This window comes from Peromyscus maniculatus, chromosome 6 (assembly GCF_049852395.1).
Source record: "Peromyscus maniculatus bairdii isolate BWxNUB_F1_BW_parent chromosome 6, HU_Pman_BW_mat_3.1, whole genome shotgun sequence".
Classification (NCBI taxonomy): domain Eukaryota; kingdom Metazoa; phylum Chordata; class Mammalia; order Rodentia; family Cricetidae; genus Peromyscus; species Peromyscus maniculatus.
Genome location: NC_134857.1, coordinates 70,435,073 through 70,449,682, shown reverse-complemented (window position 1 = coordinate 70,449,682; position 14,610 = coordinate 70,435,073). Strand labels below are relative to the sequence as shown.

At 40.8% G+C, this 14,610-nt stretch overlaps 1 long non-coding RNA gene across 1 annotated transcript; it reads right to left on the bottom strand.

Annotated features, from left to right (window-relative positions):
• Nucleotides 1–141: 141 nt before the first annotated feature.
• LOC121830216 (uncharacterized) lies at nucleotides 142–14,610 on the bottom strand. The gene is made up of 3 exons (XR_013051901.1): nucleotides 14,506–14,610; nucleotides 1,528–1,610; nucleotides 142–271 (listed from the first exon to the last, which is right to left on the bottom strand). It is a non-coding gene; the product is annotated as an uncharacterized LOC121830216 (long non-coding RNA).

The window sequence follows — 14,610 nt, the reverse complement described above, 5'->3', positions numbered from 1 at the left end:
TTATGACCTCGACACAGGCACTATGGCATACATACCATATACAATTCATGAAACTAACTGTTCACTTAAAAAAGTTCACAAGACAAACAGTAAGCTGGGCGGGCTGTTTCAGTAGGTTAAGTGCTTGTACAAACATGAGGGTTGTTCACCCACACGGAAAGCTGGTCCTGATGGCACACACTTGTGACCCACGGCTGGGAAAGCATGAGGGAAGATCCGTGGGCTGGCTTGCCAGCCAGTCTAGTAGAATCAGCTCCAGGTCCACTTTATTCTGTTTGAAAAAGTGAGGAAAAGGGCAAAAGTGATTGAGGAAAATGCCCATTGTCGACCTCTGGCCTCCATACACATGCATGCATACTTCTTACCACTCACTCAAAAAGATTCTTTTTAATGATTTTCATTATTTGCCATGGGTGCTGGGTCCCCAGGGACTGGAGGTACAGACAGCTGTGAGCTGCTATGTGGGTGCTGGGAATTGAACCTGGGTCCTCTGGAAGAGGAGTTCGTGTTCTTAACCACTGAGCCATCTCTCCAGCCCTCCTCAAAAACATTTTTTAATAAAAAACAGTGCTGCTCTTGTAGAGGGCTAAGTTCAGGTTCAGTCCTCAACACCCATGTCACACAGCTTACAAGCCACCTGTAACTACAGTTCCAGAGGATGCAGACACATATAAATACATCTGGAAGCCAGAATATGACCTTGAATGTCTTCCTCAATGGCTCTGTTATTACCTTGAAACAGAGTCACTCACATGCTCACACCAGGAAAACAAACAGCAAGAGACTGGGATGTAGCTCAGTTAGTAGTTCTTGCCTAGCATTCATGAAGCCAAAGCCCTGGGTTTAAACCTCAGCACTACATAAAACTGGGCGTTGGCTGGGCATGGAAGAGCACACCTTCAACCTAGCACTCAGGAGGCAGAGGCAGGTGGATTCCTTAGTTCCAGGCCAGCCTGGTCTACAAAGAGAGTACAGCACAGTCAGGGCTACATAGTGAGACTCTGTGTGTGTGTGTGGGGGGGGGGGGGGAGTGAGCAGAAACAAGCCAACTGTAAGATTTTGAAGGGCTAGTGACATGGCTGAGCAGGTAAGGCTGCTGGCCACCAAGCCTGGCAACCTGAGTTCAATCCCCATGACCTAGAGAGTTTAAGGAGCAAACTGACTCCTGCAAGGTGTCCTATAACCTCTGTGTGGGTACTGTGACACATGCTCCTCCCCTAAAAACAATGAAAGAAGAAAAAAGATTTTGAAGACAAAGATGTGGAAATCTCCCCAAAGTAGATATTTTTAAGACTTACTACAGGGGGCTGGAGAGATGGCTCAGCAGTTAAGAGCATTTATTGCTTTTGCAGAGAACCTGGCTTTGGTTTTCTGCACCCACATAGTGGTTCTTAACTATGTGCAATTCTAGTTCCAGGCAATCTAAGGCCCTCCTCTGACTTCTGCAGGCACCAGTCACAAATGTGGTGCATAGAGATACATGCCAACAAAAGACTCCTATAGGAGCTCAGCAGTGATGGCGCACACCTGTAATCCCAGAGGCAGAGGCAGGCAGATCTCTGAGTTTCAAGCCAACCTCATCTTCAGAGCAAGTTCCAGGACATCCAGGGCTGCAGAGAGAGAAACCCTGTCTCAAACAAACGAAAACAGAAAACACTCCAGTACATAAATATAATTTTTAAAAATTTAAATCCTCAGTGGAAATCATTGAATTTTTTTAAAAGTTATCTTAAGTGTATAAGTGTTTTGTCTGTGTGTACATCTCTACACTTGCATGGTGTAGTGCCCTCAGAAACCAGAAAGGAGAAAACAGGACCCATCCATATGCTGCATACAAGAAACACACCTTAACTCCAAAGACAGACACTACCTCCGAGTAAAGGGCTGGGAAAAGGTTTTCCAAGCAAATGGACCTAAGAAACAAGCTGGTGTAGCTATCCTAATATCTAATAAAATAGACTTCAAACTAAAATCAATCAAAAGAGACCAGGATGGACATTACATATTCATCACAGGAAAAATCCACCAAGATGAAGTCTCGATTCTAAACATTTATGCTCCAAATACAAAAGCACCCACATTCATAAAAGAAACACTACTAAAGTTTAAAACGCACATCAAACCCCACACATTAGTAGTGGGAGATTTTAACACACCACTCTCACCAAAAGATAGATCTACCAGACTGAAACTTAACAAAGAAATAAAGGACCTAACAGATGTTATGACTCAAATGGACCTAATAGATATCTACAGAATATTCCATCCTAACACAAAAGAATATACCTTCTTCTCAGCACCCCATGGAACCTTCTCAAAAATTGACCACATGCTTGGACACAAAACAAATCTCAACAGATACAAAAAAATTGGAATAACCTCCTGTATTTTATCAGACCACCATGCCTTAAAGTTAGAACTCAATAACAACAAAAATTATAGAAAACCCACAAACTCATGGAAACTGAATAATACCCACCTGAAACATCAATGGGTCAAGGAAGAAATAAAGACAGAAATTAAAGAGTTCCTAGAATTCAATGAAAATGAAAGTACAACATACCCAAACTTATGGGACACTATGAAAGCAGTGCTAAGAGGAAAATTCATAGCTCTAAATGCACACATAAAGAAGATGGAGCAATCCCATACCAATGAATTAACAGTACAACTGAAAGCTCTAGAACAAAAAGAAACAAACTCACCCAGGAGAAATAGACGCCAGGAAATAATCAAATTGAGGGCTGAAATCAACAAAATAGAAAACAAGAGAACAATACAAAAAATCAATGAAACAAAGAGTTGGTTCTTTGAAAAAATCAACAAGATAGACAAACCACTAGCCAAATTAACCAAAAGGCAAAGAGAGAACACCCAAATTCACAAAATCAGAAATGAAAAGGGAGACATAACAACAGACAATGAGGAAATCCAGAGAATCATCAGATCATACTTCAAAAACCTGTACTCCACAAAAATGGAAAACCAGGAAGAAATGGACAATTTTCTGGATAAATACCAAATACCAAAATTAAATCAAGACCAGATAAACCATTTAAATAGACCAATAACCCCTAAAGAAATAGAAACAGTCATCAAAAGTCTCCCAACTAAAAAAAGCCCAGGACCAGATGGTTTCAGTGCAGAATTCTACCTGACTTTCAAAGAAGAACTAATACCAATCCTCTTCAAAGTGTTCCACACAATAGAAACAGAAGGAACACTACCAAACTCTTTTTATGAGGCTACAATTACCCTGATACCCAAACCACACAAAGATGCAACAAAGAAAGAGAACTACAGACCAATCTCCCTCATGAACATTGATGCAAAAATACTCAACAAAATATTGGCAAACCGAATCCAAGAATACATCAAAACAATCATCCATCACGACCAAGTAGGATTCATCCCAGGGATGCAAGGATGGTTCAACATACGGAAATCAGTCAATGTAATACACCATATAAACAAACTGAAAGAAAAAAACCACATGATCATCTCCCTAGATGCTGAAAAAGGCTTTGACAAAATCCAACACCCCTTCATGATAAAGGTCTTAGAAAGAATAGGAATACAAGGAACATTTCTAAACATAATAAAAAACAATTTATAGCAAGCCAACAGCAAACATCAAATTAAATGGAGAGAAACTCAAAGCGATACCACTAAATTCAGGAACAAGACAAGGCTGTCCACTCTCCCCATATGTATTCAATATAGTACTAGAAGTTCTAGCTAGAGCAATAAGACAACAAAAGGAGATCAAAGGGATACAAATTGGAAAGGAAGAAGTCAAACTTTCACTATTTGCAGATGATATGATAGTATACATAAGTGACCCCAAAAACTCTACCAGGGAACTTCTACAGCTGATAAACTCCTTCAGTAAAGTGGCAGGATACAAGATCAACTCAAAAAAATCAGTAGCCCTCCTATACACAAATGATAAAAGGGCTGAGAAAGAAGTCAGAGAAACATCACCCTTTACAATAGCCACAAATAATATAAAATACCTTGGGATAACACTAACTAAACAAGTGAAAGACCTTTTTGATAAGAACTTTAAATCTCTAAAGAAAGAAATTGAAGAAGATATCAGAAAATGGAAGGATCTCCCATGCTCATGGATAGGTAGGATTAACATAGTAAAAATGGCAATCTTACCAAAAGCAATCTACAGATTCAATGCAATCCCCATCAAAATCCCAACACAATTCTTCACAGACTTGGAAAGAAAAATACTCAACTTTATATGGAAAAACAAAAGACCCAGGATAGCTAAAAGAATCCTATACGATAAAGCAACCCTTGGAGGCATCACCATCCCGGACCTCAAACTCTACTATAGAGCTATAGTAATAAAAACAGCTTGGTACTGGTATAAAAACCGACATACGGACCAATGGAATCGAATTGAAGACCCTGACATTAATCCATGCACATATGAACACCTGGTTTTTGACAAAGGAGCCAAAACTATACAATGGAACAAAGAAAGTATCTTCAACAAATGGTGCTGGCATAACTGGATGTCAATATGTAAAAGATTACAAATAGATCCATATCTGTCACCATGCACAAAACTCAAGTCCAAGTGGATCAAAGACCTAAACATAAATCCAGTTACACTAAACTTAATAGAAAAGAAGATAGGAAGCACTCTTGAACGCATTGGCACTGGAGACCATTTCCTAAATAAAACACCGACAGCACAGACCCTGAGCACAACCATTAATAAATGGGACCTCTCAAAACTGAGAAGCTTTTGCAGGGCAAAAGACACAGTCAATAAGACAAAAAGACAGCCAACAGATTGGGAAAAGATCTTCACCAACCCCACATCTGACAGAGGATTGATCTCCACAATATATAAAGAACTCAAGAAACTAGACATCAAAGCACTGAACAGTCCAATTAAAAAATGGGCTAAAAAGCTAAACAGAGAATTCACAAAACAAGAACTACAAATGGCTGAAAGACATTTAAAGAAATGCTCAACATCCTTAATCATCAGAGAAATGCAAATCAAAACGACTCTGAGATACCACCTTACACCTGTTAGAATGGCTAAGATCAAAAACACCAATGACAACCAATGTTGGAGAGGATGTGGAGCAAAGGGAACACTCCTCCACTGTTGGTGGGAATGTAAACTTGTACAACCACTATGGAAATCAGTATGGCGGTTTCTCAGAAAATTAGGAATCGAACTACCTCAAGACCCAGCCATCCCACTCTTGGGCATATACCCAAAGAATGCTGATACATACCATAAAGATACATGCTCAGCTATGTTCATAGCAGCACTATTTGTAATAGCCAGAACCTGGAAACAACCCAGATGCCCATCAACGGAAGAATGGATGAAAAAAATGTGGTACATATACACAATGGAGTACTACTCAGCAGAGAAAAACAATGAAAGCATGAAATTTGCAGGCAAATGGATGGAACTAGAAAAAATCATCCTGAGTGAGGTAACCCAAACCCAGAAAGACAGTTATGGTATGTACTCACTCATTGGTGGATTCTAGATATAAAACGAACAATCAGACCACAACCCATAGAACCATAGAGGCTATATATATAGCATGGAGGTCCCTAGGACGACTGTGGCATATAATAAATTTCAGTTTTACTCAATTATTGAAAAAAAAATAGCCAAATGAATGGAAACACATGAACTATGAACCAAAGACTGAGGGGCTCCCAGCTGGATCAGGCCCTCTGAATAGGTGAGACAGTTGATTGGCTTGATCAGTTTGGGAGGCATCTAGGCAGTGGGACCAAGTCCTGTGCTCATTCCATGAGTTGGCTCTTTGAAACCAGGAACTTATGCAGGGACACTTGGCTCAGTCTGGGAGGAAGGGACTGGACCTCCCTGGACTGAGTCTACCAAGTCGATCACAGTCCTCGGGGGAGGACTTGTCCTGGAGGAGGTGGGAATGGAGGGTGGGCTGGGGGTAAGGGGAGGGCGTGGGAGGGGGGAGAATAGGGGAACCCATGGCTGATATGTAGAACTGAATGGTATTGTAAAATAAAAAATATATATCACAAAAAAAAAAAAAAAAAAGAAACCAGAAAGGAGAAAGCATCAGGTCCCCTGGAACTGTAGTGTAGGAGTGATTGTCTGTGACTTATTACCCTGAAGCATCTCCCCTAGTGAGGCAGCAGGTAGCTGCTAGGTACCTTCCCCGCTGGGGCGTGGCCCAGACAGGAACCCCTTAAGACCTGGGATGACATATGTGCTCTTTCTTCAACTTACTACCTTGTGGTCTTGGATGCTGGTGCAGATCAAGGCAGAGCTTAAAAAAGGGGAATGGATGGGTATGGGATATTAAGGTAGATTATTGTATATACTAGTAAACTAATTTAGTGAAATGTTAGCCTTGGATAATTTGCACTGTTATGGTTTCTTGTATATTGATACAAATATAAATTATTTTTATATTCCTATTTAAGATAATTTGTATATTGATGAAAATACAAAATTATATTTGTTATAATGTATATATATTTCCATTCTTATTTGAAATACTTTATATACTGATACAAATGTAAAATTATATTTGTCATACTGTATGTATGTTCTACTTCTGTTTAGGATATTTTATATATTCATACATATTTAGGATTGGTGTCATATTGCATATTACACTATATATACATTTCTACCTCTGTTTAAGATATTTTTTATATTATCACAATTTTGAGGTCATTGTCCTTTTACCATACATTTGCTTACAGAATGTTTACCTTATTTTTATGAAGCCTTAGTCATTGGTTTATTTAGGTAAATAAGACTTACAGATTTATAGTCACCCATGCTTGTCATTTCTATAGTTATGTTAGTTACATTGTCCAGATTTACAGATACATAGGTCAGATGGACAGGTAATCTTCAAACACTTCATAGACCTAGAGAATATGGCATTTAAATAAATTAGAGTTTGCCAGGCAAAAGCTGAACAAAGGAGATTATATTCAGGGATCTCTTTCTGAAGGGAAAAAGGGGGATATAGTATAGAAATGATGATATAAAAGGGTGGTTTGATGAGTTTACTTTTGAATAACCACTAGTCTCAAATATTTTACATCGGTATGGATTTTTATATATTGATACAAATTTAAGGTTATTTTGTTATACCGTGTATATGTTTCTACTCTTGTTTAGGGTATTGTACCTATGCAGCTTATTTAACAATGTAATGTAAAGTTCTAGTCCTTGAAAGCTATTTAGGATAATAAAGAAATACAGGTTAGTAGTTAGTCATCTACAACAATCAAACTTATAACCATGTTAGGTATATTTTCAAAGTCAAACAGATATATTTGAAACAGATAGATGGTCTTCTAACACTTCAGAGACCTATAGAATATGGCAATTTAATGTTTAATATCATGGGGCTTTTCATGACAGACACATATGTTTCTGGCAGCACCAATTTACTTCACAAAGGATGATGGGCATTGAAGAACCTCCATATGGAGTTTGCTTTCGTTGTGGCACAGTTAGCCATTTGGGCAAGAAACTGCCCTTGCCTCAACTGCTGACAGAATGCAGTCCAAATTGGACAAGCGGGACACAAAAGAAGACAATTGCCAAACTTTGCCAAGACAAAGTGGGACAGTCCTTTAAAATTCCTGCTTCACGGAAAAGTCTGACAGATATTTAGGCCCATAGGCCAAAGATGGATGCCCCAATGTTGCACAGGAACCTTGGGTGACTTTCCAGGCAGCCAGATGTCTCTGTTGTTTCTTAGTTTTAGAAGTTGTTTGCTCTGTACTGCCTGTTTACTCAAGTAATAGTTTATCCTTCTCAGGTCTCTGATGGAGTTGAAGATGAGATAGTTATAATCACAGTTTTCTTTTTACCAAATTCAGAAAAGAAACTTACAAAAGAGATGTAAAATGTATAAGGTTGAGAGACATAAAAGCTTAAGTTGTTTATCCAAGAAAATGTTTTAAGGTCTAAAAAGATATTTTTAGGTTGGCAATACAAAGTATGATAAAAATGATTTAGGCGCCGGGCGTTGGTGGCGCACGCCTTTAATCCCAGCACTCGGGAGGCAGAGCCAGGCGGATCTCTGTGAGTTTGAGGCCAGCCTGGGCTACCAAGTGAGCTCCAGGAAAGGCGCAAAGCTACACAGAGAAACCCTGTCTCGAAAAACCAAAAAAAAAAAAAAAAAAAAAAAAAAATGATTTAGGCAAAAACTTCTGACACACTAAAATAGGATAGATAATACAGTAACTTTCTCCAAATTTATTTGGAGACTATCTGAAAATTGTTCTTATTATATGTAGTTTTACTGTGATAGAGTAAGCCTTTCCCTTTTATCTAGACAAAAAGGGGGAAATGTTGTAGAATAATCTTTTTGTACACTGTAAAGATGTGTCTTTGCCAAGGTGCCTTGTGATTGGTTTCATAAATAGCTGAATGACCAATAGCTATGCAGGACGATGTTAGGTGGGACTTCTGGGCAGAGAGGAAAAGAAAGGAGATGAATCTAGGCATGAGAGTGATGCCTAAGGACATGGAGAGGGAATGAAACAGGAAGTGCAAGATGGAAGAGAGCTGGTGGCCCAAAGAAAAATCTGTCTATACTGTTCTACTTCCTTTTTGCCTAAGACTGCTCACAGAACTTCAATGGGAACTTTTTGATTGTTTGTTGTTGGTTTTTTGTTTTGTTTTGTTGAGTGTTTTTTTAAGATTTATTTATTTATTATATATACAATGTTCTGCCCACATATATGCCTATAGGCCAGAAGGGCGCCAGATCTCATTAAGATGGTTGTGATCCACCATGTGGTTGCTGGGGATTGAATTCAGAACCTTTGGAAGAGCAGCCAGTGCTCTTAACCACTGAGCCATCTGTCCAGCTCCCTGTTTTTTTGGTTTTGTTTTTTGTTTTTTGTTTTTGAGACAAGTTCTTACTATGTAGCTGTTTTGGAACTCACCATGTAGACCAGCCTGGCGTTGAACTCAGAAAGATCTGCCTGCCTCTGCCTCCCAAGTGCTGAGATCAAAGGTGTGTGCCACCACTGCCCAACTCTCTCTTTTTTTTTTAAGTTTTTTTTTTAATTTTATTTTACTATATGTGTATTCGGTGTTTGCCTGTATATTTATGTACTATGTGCATTCCTGGTGCCTGTGGAGGCCAGAGGAGGGCGTTGGATTCCCTAGAACTGAAGTTACAGATAATTGTTAGCCTCCATATGAGGGGTGGGGAGGATAGGATTGAACTTGGAAACTCTGCAAGAGCAGTCAGCGCTCTTAACTGAAGAGCCATCTTTCCAGCCTCTTCTTTGGGAAGTTTTATCACTGTGGAATTGGCTATAAAAATCAGTTTTTCCGGCTGGGCGGTGGTGGCACACGCCTTTAATCCCAGCACTCAGGAGGCAGAGGCAGGCGGATCTCTGTGAGTTTGAGGCCAGCCTGGTCTCCAAAGTGAGTTCCAGGAGAGGCGCAAAGCTACACAGAGAAACCCTGTCTCAAAAAACCAAAAAAAAAAAAGAAAGAAAAAAATCAGTTTTTCCAGGACAGTCACCAAAGCTACACAAAGAAACCCTGTCTCAAAAAACAAAAATCAGTATTTTGTGGGTATTGTTGGGTGGACAAAATTGGGAACTAGGTGGAAGTGGCCAAAAGCCTACAACTTTGTCAGCTGAGTGGTTTAACGTTTTTAGAGCACAGACAAATGTGGTAGCACATGCCTATAATCCTAGAACTTGGGAGGCTGAGGCAGGAGGATCCTGACTGAGGGTGCCAGCCTAGGCTACAGAATGAGACTCTCCAAAACAAACAACAAACAAACAGGAGTTATGAAGCTGGAGATGGTTGTGCACACCTGTGAGCCCAGCACTAGGGGGAGTAGAGTCTGGAGGACTGCAGCAAGGTCTAGGCCAGCCTGGTCTACATAGCAAGTTCCAGGTGACCCAGGGATACATGAGACCCTGCCTCAACAATAACAACAGAAGGGCAAGCTCCTTACAAGACTTAGTTGAAAAAAGTGGTAGACAAGCCAGAAATGTAACTAAAAAATTAGAGAGCCATGGATGGAGAGATGACTCAGCATCTAAGATGACTGGCTGCCCTTATTAGACCCATGCCTTCCCCCAAGAACCCTTTGACAGGTCGGAGCTGGATTCGGAAAGACTCCCACATAGGGTGCCTGGACATGGAACTTGGGTACAGAGGATAAAGAGAAGGAACACCATGGGTTAAGTGGGAATGCTCAGGTAATTGAGGTGGTGATAATCTTTTCTTTGGGAGTAAAATTGTAAATATAAAGCAGAGTAATTTAAGTTAGGTTGCAGCAAGTATCCCTTTCTGTCTGTTTCTCTCTCTCTACTAATATAAGTCATACAAGTTTTGGTGAATTTTGAGAAATATAGACTTTAGGTATAGGGATATGGTGAAGATTTAGGCTTAATAGAAGGTTTAACTTAAGAGTAGAGTAGGTTTTCCCCAGTGTGGGACCTGGGATGCAGAAAGCAACTTTCGGGACTGAGAAGCTACTGTGGACTTGGCAGCTTCAGAAGCCCCCGCCACAAGCAGCAGCAGTGGAGGCAGCGGCTGACCCAGCCTCAGCATCACTGAGACCCGTGGGGTATCATCGAATAACAGGCAGCAGGCACCGAGAGAGCCAGCGCGAGCAGCCAGGGTCTGTGCTTTCTGCCATGGCAGAGCTGTGGCAAGGAGAGTACAGTCAGCCAGAATGCTTGTAAGAGCAGGACTGACATGGTTAGAGGCTACACCAAAAGTACACAGAGAAACCCTGCCTCGAACCGCGCCCCACACACACACAAAAAGAAAACATTTAATTGAGTGGTTTGCTTTTTCAGAGGTTCAGTCCATTATCATCATGCAGCAACATGGTGGCGTGCAAGCAGACATGGCACTGGAGAAGGAGCTGAGAGTCCTACATCTTAACTCACAGGCAACAGGAAGTGGTCTGTCTCCCTGGGAGTAGCTTGAACATAGGATACCTCAAAGCCCAACCCCAAGGTGACACACTTCCTCCAACAAGGCTACACCCACTCCAAAAAAGCCACACCGAATAATGCTCCCTTTGAGGGCCATTGTATTTCAGACCACCACACTATAGATCAGATAGAGCCCAGGGCCTTGTACAGGCTAGCCAAGTACTCCACCACTAAGAGATACATCACCAAGCCTCTTTTAACTATTTTTTAAACTTTTGCTTGTTTATTGAAGGGGGTACATGTGCCATGGAACACATATGAAGGTCAGAACAACCTGTAAGAACTGGTTCTCAAAAAAAAAAAAAAAGGACTTTACATGCTGACCTATCTCACTGACCTCCTCTTCAGCTTTTTACTTATTTATTTATTTACTTTATTTTTATTTTATTTCATTTGGTTTTTCGAGACAGGGTTTCTCTGTATAGCCCTGGATGTCTTGGAACTCACTCTAGAGACCAGGTTGGCCTTGAACTCACAGAGATCTGCCTGTCTCTGCCTTGAGGGTGCTAGGATTAAAGGTGTGTGTGCACCATCACTGCCTGGACTTCAAGGGTTTTTAATCTGAACCTTTGTTTGCTTTCTGTTGGAACTCCTTTTATATGCATACTGGTATAGTTAAAATATACTGGTATCTAAGGCTCTGTTTACCTTCTCTTATTATTCACATTTGATCATTTCTGCTGCTCTTTATTTAAGCTTAAATTTTTCTTTTGCTAGTTTGATCTGCTGTTGATTTTATGTAGTCAACAAATGTTATCATTTCAGTTGCTAAACCTTATGATTCATTTGAATTTCTATTTCGTCATTTTTACAGATCTTAATTCTCTATTGAGAGTCCTTTTTTCTTGTATCTTAGCAAATGTACCCACTAAGTCATTGCTGGCCCAAGAATTTAACATTCAATAGAAACTGACTTGGGCCTGGAGAGATGCCTCCTGAGTTAAGAGCATTGGCTCCTCTTCTAGAGGACCCTGGTTCAATTCCTGGCCCTCACATGGCAGCTCATAATGTCTGTAACTACAGTCCCAAGAGATCTGGTGTTTTCTCTGGACTCTGATAGTGCCAGGCCCACACACATGTAGTGCATCCACATACTTTAAGGTAAAACACCTATACACATAAAATCTAAATTAAAAAATAAAATAAAAATATTTTGGTCAGTCATTGTGTAAGCCTTTAATCCCAGCACTCAGGAGGCAGAAGTAAGTTGATCTCTGTGAGTTCAAGATCAGCCTGGGAACCCAGGTGGTGGTGGTGCACACCTTTAATCCCAGCACTGGGGAGGTAGAGGCAGGTGGATCTCTGTGAGTTCGAGGCCAGCCTGGTCTACAGAGTTAGTTCCAGGATAGGCTCCAAAAGCTACACAGAGAAACCCTATCTCAAACAACCACACACACACACACACACACACACACACACACACACACACACACACACGCACCTACACACACACACACACACACACACACACACACACACACACACACACACAAAGTTCAGCCTGGGCAACATGAGGTCATGCCTCAAAAACAAAACAAAAAAACACAACAAAATGTGGGAGTCTGTCAGAGTCCAGCTCCGACCTGTCAAAGGGTTCTTGAGGGGAGGAATGAGGAAGTATTAGATAGAAAGAAGGAAATGATAAGAAAGACAGAGACACGGGATAGCTTCAGGAGGGCCCTGAGTCAATACAGGAGTCTGGGAGTCTGCTTAAGGGGTATAGGGAGTTTATTAGGACATAAACTGCAGTAAACAACTCACTAAACAGCATTGGGTGCCAGATATAGTGAGAAATCCAAGGGACCTGTAAGGAATACAGGGAGTTTATTAGGACATCAATTGGAGAAAACAACTCACTAAACAAAATAGGCCGAGTTGCCTCGAGGTTTATTCCAAAGGGCTTTTTATACAATGCCAAAGAGTGAGGCAAAAGACCTCCCCCTTTCAAAGCACAATGTACAGCCAAGTGTAGACCCTTCAAGACACCTGGTAACCATGCCTGTGACCAAATCATCCCATTGTGCAACTCTGCTGGGTAATGCAAGCTCAGATTTTCTGACCTTGAGTAAGGTCTTATTAGTAATCCTTTGTGGGCCTCCACAATTCCCCCTTCTTAATAATAAAAAATTTTTTAAGTGATGGTACAGAGCTTAACTCTAATCAGCACTGAATCAGCTTTCCACAAAGAGCTTGCAAGTAGCTAGAATAATCATAGCAATGCCCCTGCTTGTTATGGCTGCTGTACTTCCTAATAAAGGAGTAGAAGATGATTGAGATAGAATTTTTAAATGGGTCTAAGATGACTATAGCAGTTATAGCTGGATCCAGCCCCCTTTTTAAATCAATAAACTCCTGATGCAACCACATCAAATCTAATTACTCCTTAGCATCACCATACCATGGTTTATTAATATTAACAAGTTAACATCACAATTCTAGTATGAATATTACTATACACAATTACAATTTTCATAAACTTACATCCAAAAGCAAACTCTTAATAGAACTATTTATACTTCATAAACTTTAGAAAACATCCCAAAGCAATTTCTTAATAGAACTTTTTGCATTTTTTGCTAACAAAACATAGGGTACATTAACACAGGCTAACATTAGTCCACTCAAGGGACAAGAAAATGTTTTTGTGTTTGAGATGCTACAGTCCCACAGCAAAAACTTTATCAACTCCTATTTATCAGTACCTTTTAAAATTAAATAGAGTTTTAAATTAAATAGAATATAACAACTCCCCCTTACTTTATATTTTTGAAGCTCCATCTTGAGCCTGGGTAGAAAAAAAAAACCCTTCTCTATTCCTACATAAAACAGTTCATGAGTCACCACAGTTAATAAAAGTTTATATGCATACACAAAACAGTTCCATTGCAATTAAAGCACTCCTGTCCATCCCATTTCTGAAGTCTGAAAAGTTCAAAAAGTCAGTTCTGACCAGTCTTGATGTTCCACTGAAAGCTCAAGATCAGGGCCTGGCTCATGAGCTGCCCTGACGTCTTTGTATAGCTGTCCAAGTCATAATGAGTCCAAAGCAAAAGCTCCAAATACAAAATGTCTCATTACCAAAGCTTGTTGCAGTTCCCTTGCATGCAGCAACCCAGTTCAAACAAGAGTCTTTGAAAACCCACTCTCAGCTACAGAGGAACTTGACACCAGTGGACTTCCCCTAGGCAATCTGCCTTAGGGTGAAGGTGGTGTTACCTTAGCTGAGCAGTGCAGACCTCTTCAAAAGAGCTCTCCATACAGCCAGCATGAACCGGGAAGCCAGCTCGTAAAGGAGCCATGCATTTGGCCACTGCTAGCAAATGGAAGTTGCGAGGCTTTGGCTCCTGGCCTGTCCACCCAGAGACCCCAGTGTCCTGAGGCCCAAGGGCTCTTAACTGCTTGGCACACAAGGAGCTCAAGGTGCTGCCCACTGGCAAGAGCTGCAGCTCTCGCTCAGCACCCTGGGGAGGATACCCAGCCTTGACCAGCTGCACTGCTGCACCCCGGCTCCTTTACCTGCTCTGCCAGTGGCCTTGAGTCTTCTGTGTGCTGCCTTACTTGCATGGCTGAAGGCTAGCCTCAGGGCAGGGTTCTCTGGAGACTTTGTCTCTTGTACAGCAG